Genomic DNA, 6,000 nt, shown 5'->3' with positions numbered 1-6,000 from the left:
AAAGGCAGAAATACCCCAAGTGAGGCCCTTCTTAATGGGGGAGGGGGATAGGAGGCGGAATGATTTTGTTTTCAACACACACTCTCTCTCTTTCGAGACTTTCCCAGCGGTCCAGTGGTTAGGACTGCATACTTCCACTGTGGTGGGCGAGGGTTTGATCCCTGGTCATGACACTAAGCTCCCACATGCTGCATAGTTCGACCAAAGAAAGAAAGAAAAAATGATCAGAAAGTCTAGCCACAAAAGGCCCAAGGTCCCTTGGGGTAACAGTAGATCATATATAGCATTGGGACATTCTTTAGGCAGGTAGATTCTTTCCGTTGGCAACATCTCCTGGTCTGCTGCACCTTTTCCGTGGCCTGCAGGCCCCAGCAGACATGAAAGTTTGCAACTTCTGGGCCAAAGAGTATCCATGGTAATTTGATTACCATCTCTCTGACTGCTATATCAAACACATTGATGTGACCCATCAGATCCCCTAGTTACCTGTCTTCAGAGCCCTCAGCTGCCTGCTCTATCCAGCTAGCCTGGCTGCACATCTATCGCCCCAAACCAGCCACCTGGAGTTTCTGGCTCCCCCAGATACCTGTGTGCTCATTGGAACAGAGCACCACACTTCCTCTGTGGCTGCCAGAGGCTGGGTGATGCAACCCACCCGGGCAGGCAAGTTCACTCTCTCGTGGAGAACCACAGTGCAGTGGGGATCAGAGCAGGGAATGAGCCAGTAAATAAATGTCCTCCTTGCCCTTCTTCGCTCAGATCAACTGTTTCAAGGAGTGGTTTCTCTGTATAGCTTGTCCAGAGACATTCCACATGGTCTAGTGGGCGCACCTGCCAAGGCCCCCACGTCTTCAAGCTGTTCTGAAGTTGTAGCCAGTGTGGGAACACATTACTCTGCGTCTTTGCGTTGCGTCTCAGGGGCTCCCCAGGTGCCTCTAGTGGTAAAGAACTGGCCTGCTACTGCAGGAGTTGTAACAAATGCAGGTTCCATCCCTGGGTCAGGAAGATCCCCTAGAGGAGGGCATGGCAGTCCATTCCCGTATTCTTGCCTGGAGGATCCCATGGACAGAGGAGCCTGGCGGGCTATGGTTTATACGGTCATGAAGAATCGGACATGACTGAAGTGACTTAGCAGACACACACACACACACACACACACACACACACACACACACACTTCGCATCTCATTTTTTCTTTCCTTTTCCTTTCCTTTCCTCTCTCCCAGTCATACATTCTACCTTCCACATAAAGTCTGAGCACTTAATTCTTGCCTCAGTCTCTGTTTTCTAGCCCACCCAGCATGAGACCATTATTTGTTGAATACGAGGAAACTACTCTGCAGCCTATTATTGCCTGTGTGTATTTCTTAAGCTTTCTCTATCGGTGGGTTCTGGGCATATCCTCTTAGATTTTGCTTTTAGGACCACAGGTCACAATTCATTCCCAATTCAAATCCCAGATTTAATGCCTCTTTCAGAATGAAGTACTTAGTGCTTGCACTAGCTGGAAGGGTTCTTTTCCTCCCAACATTTTCCACGTCGCCCTACATCTGATTTATGACATTTATCTTTCTCTGTGTTATGGCTCTTTATGTTCTGTGCCTTAACTCAGACCCTCATCTTCTTTTAATTATGAATGAATGAATTATTTTTGGTCACACTGCGAGGCTTGTAGGATCTTAGTTCCCCGACCAGGGACTGAACCTGGGGTCCCCAGCCGTAGAAGCGCAAAGTCTTAACCACTGGACCACCAAGGAATTCCCACGCATTCATCTTATAGGATCACATATGGGGTCTTTATGCCATCACCTCTCTTCTCCTTTGTAACTTATTTCTTTTGCCAAGAATCTTATTCCTTTTTCCCTTCTTGCCTCCAGCAGTCTTCTATTCCTTTTGTTCAGGTCCTTCAAGACTTAGAGAATGACCTCTTGCAAGAAACTTTCCCAGACTCACCTTCAGACTAGGTTAGTGCTACAGACTGAAGGTTTGTGCCCCTCCCCAAATTTATATGTTTAAACCTAATCCCCAAAGTGATGGTATTTGGAAATGAGGTCTTTGATGTCTTCGGGGTGATTAGCTCATAAGGACGGGGCCTTCATGGATTGGGATTAGTGCCCTTGAAAAGGAAATCCCCAGGGACTTCTCTGATGGGCTGCCTTTCAATCCAGAGACCGTGGGTTCAGTCCCAGGTTGGGGAACTAAGATCCCACATGCCATGAGGTACGGCCAAACATTTATTAAAAGAGAGAGAGAATCCAGTGGTTAGGACCAGGTGCTTTCACTACAGTGGCCCAGGGTTCAATCCCTGGTCAGGCAACTGAGATCCAGCAAATGCAGCCAAATTAAAAAAAAGAGAGACTCCTTGAGGACTTAGGTCTGCCCCAGATGTGGAGGTGGCAGAGCTGCTTGGATTTCAGGGACCCTGGCATGTATGGGTACCCATGGCTGATTCATATTGCTGTATGGCAGAAACCAACACAATATTGTAAAGCAATTATCTTTCAAATAAAAATTGATAAATTTTTTTTAAAAGAGGGAGAGACACCAGAAAGTTCCCTTGCCCCTTCCACCCATGAATCAGAGAGCAGGTTCCCACCTGATACCAAACCTGCCAACACCTTGATCTTGGGGTTCTCAGCCTCCAGACCATGAGAAATAAATTTCAGTCTATGAGCCATCCATTGCGCCTGTGATAGCAGCCGGAAGTCACTAAGGTAGTTACCCAGCCCTCTTTGGGGTCCACATAACACTGTCTCCAGCTCTAATGGTGGGCAATTAAGGGTTTGCCTATCTGTCTTCTCAAGACTTTGAGGGAATGAGTTGATATTTCTTTAATACAGTGCCTGTCATACAACAATTTACTATAGGTCAGTGGGACAAATGCAAAAAAAATAGAGATGTTTATCTCTACTGAACTGGAAGTTCCTTGGAGTCAAGGATGTATGTCTCATTCCTCTTTGCCTTCTGTGCCAAGGGCAGGACCTGGTCTAGGGTAGGTGCCGACCAGTGTAGTGAAAGAGTGAATAAACTCATGATACTAAAGAGAATTTGCCGTTTACGTCACCTGAGGGGCCTTCCCCCCTATAGGAACTCATGATACAAAAGTTCTGTTCCTTTTTCATCCTTTTGGTTCCTTTTTTATCCCAGTTTTCTCTTGTATGTTTGTATGTTGTTCAGTCTCTCCGTCGCGTCTGACTCTTGGCGACCCCGTGGACTGCAGCACACCAGGCCTCCTTATCCTTTCTCTCAGAGTTTGCTTAAACTCTTGTCCATTGAATTGGTGACGCTATCTAACCATCTCATCCTCTCTTGCCCCCTTCTTCTCCTGCCCTCAATCTTTCTCAGCATTAGGGTCTTTTCCAATGAGTCGACTCTTTGCATCAGGTGGCCAAAGGATTGGAGCTTCAGGTTCAGCATCAGTCCTTCGAATGCACAGTCAGGGTTGATTTCCTTTAGGATCGACTGGTTTGATCTTTGCCATCCAAGGGACTCTCAAGAGTCTTCTCTAGCACCACGGTTCAAAAGCACCCTGATAGCTCAGTTGGTAAAGAATCCGCCTGCAATGCAGGAGACCCCGGTTCAATGCTAGGTCAGGAAGATCTGCTGGAAAAGGGATAGGCTACCCAGTCCAGTGTCCTTGGGCTTCCCTTGTGGCTCAGCTGGTAAAGAATCCGCCTGCAATGTGGGAGACCTGGGTTCGATCCCTGGGTTGGGAAGATCCCCTGAAGAAGGGAAAGGCTACCCGCTCCAGTATCCCGGCCTGGAGAATTCCATGGACTGGATAGTGCATGGGATGGCAGAGTTGGACACTACTGAGCAACTTTCACTTTCAGCCTTCTTTATGGTCTCTCATGTCCGTACATGACTACTGGAAAAACCATATTTGTTTGTATGAGGTAAGATGCTATTACTTGCTTTCCTAAATAATATTTTGTGTACTTTAGCATACTTTCAAACTTTAAACAAGTGGAATCATTCTTTTTAAGGCGACACTGTGTTGTTATGCATAGCTGTAATTCTTTTCTTATTCCCTGCTGTAAAATTTTCTCCTACATGTGTATCTTCTCTCTAAAAAAACAAAAAAATCCACTTTTGTTTTTACACAGTTATTTCTGCTTTCTGCTATCAGAAACTGTCCTGCTGTTTCATACCGAAAACACATATTAAATACAAAAGAAAAAAATGAAGTGGAGAAAATGGATACAACCTTAACAAGGTAATCACAATTAACATCAGTGATAAGGGGCTGACTGTGGGTTCCTCCAGTGACGTCTGAGAAGGACTGTATTCTAGTCCAACAGTCCCCAATCTTTTTGGCACCAGGGACCAGTTTCATGGAAGACAATTTTTCCATGGACTGGGGCGTGGGAGGGTATGTGGGGGGAACAGTTTTGGGATGATTCAAGTGCCTTACATTTACTGTGCACTTTATTTCTATTATTATTACATTGTGATAGACAATGAAATAATTCTACAACTCACCATAATGCAGAATCAGTGGGAGCCCTGAGCTTGTTTTCCTGCAGCTAGACGGTCCCTTCTAGCGGTGAAGGGAGAGTGATGGGGCGCGGCTGCAAATACAAATGAAGCTTCACTCACCTCCTGTTGTGGCCCGGTTCCTAACAGACCACAGACCAGTGTCAGTCTGTTGCCTGGGCTCTGGGAACCCCTGTTCAAGTCCAGAGACCTTAATCTGAATCTAATAATGAAGAAACAGCAGAGAAACCTCAGTGGAAGACTTTTTATAAAATAACTGGCCTGTATTCTTAACAATAATTCTATTTATTTTCGGCTGTGCTAGGTCTTCCAGCCGTGCAGGCTTTTCTTGTCTCAGAGGCTACTCTGTAGTTGAAAATAACTCTATTTATTTTCGGCTGTGCTAGGTCTTCCAGCCGTGCAACTTTTCTTGTCTCAGAGGCGACTCTCTAGTCGCAGCGTTCATGCTTTCGTTGCAGAGCATGGGCTGTAGGCGGCCCGTGGGCTCAATAGTTGCAGCTCCCGGATTCTAGAGCACAGGCTCAGTAGTTGTGGCGCGGGGGCTTAGTTGCTCTGAGGCATGTGGGATCTTCTGGGACCAGGAATCGAACCCATGTCTCCTGCATTGGCAGGCGGATTCTTTACCGCTGAGCCACCAGGGGAAGGCCCCTGTATTCTTTTTTCAAACTAGACTGGAGCAGTTTTAGGTTTGCAGCAATGCTGAATGAAAGTGATAAGGGGTAGTGAAACTCGGTAGAGGTTTCCCATCTACCCTCCACCACTACGTACACACAGCCTCTCCCGCTATCAGAATCCCACACCAGACGGGTACGCCTAGGACAACCAGTGAAGCTGCTTTCATTCAATGTGATCACCCGAAGCCCATGACTTCCATTAGTGTTCACTCTTGATACTGCATATTCTTTGAGTTTTGGGAAATGTATAATGATAGCCATCCACCATTATAGTATCACACAGAATAGTTCCGCTGCCCTGAAAGTCCTCTGTGCTGTGCCTGTTTATCCCTTTCTCCCCGTATCACCAGACAATCAGTGATCCTTTTACTGGTCTCAAAGTTTTGCCTTTCCCAGAATGTCATATAGTTGGGGGAATTCCCTGATGGTCCATTGCTTGGGACTCCACATTCTCACTGCTGAGGGCCCAGGTTCAATCCCTGGTTGGGGAGCTAAGATCTCACAAGCAGTGTGGTGCAGCCAACAAAAACAAAAAACAAAACCCCCAAACATAATGTCATTTATAGTTGGAATCATACAGTATATAGCCTTTTCATATATAACCTTCTTTTATGTAGTAAAATGTATTTGAGTTTCCTCCATGTCTTTTTGTGGTGGAATAGCTCGTTTCTTTCTGGTGCCGAGTAATATTCCATTGCTAGATGTGAATGTACCACAGTTCATTCATTCACCCATTGAAGGACATCTTGTTTGCTTCCAAGTGTTAGCCATTATGTAAATAGCTGCTATAAACATTCATGTGTAGATTTCTGTATGAATAGACGTTTTC

The sequence above is a fragment of the Budorcas taxicolor genome, chromosome 1 (genome assembly GCF_023091745.1).
Source record: "Budorcas taxicolor isolate Tak-1 chromosome 1, Takin1.1, whole genome shotgun sequence".
Lineage (NCBI taxonomy): Eukaryota > Metazoa > Chordata > Mammalia > Artiodactyla > Bovidae > Budorcas > Budorcas taxicolor.
This window is presented reverse-complemented; position numbering follows the sequence as displayed.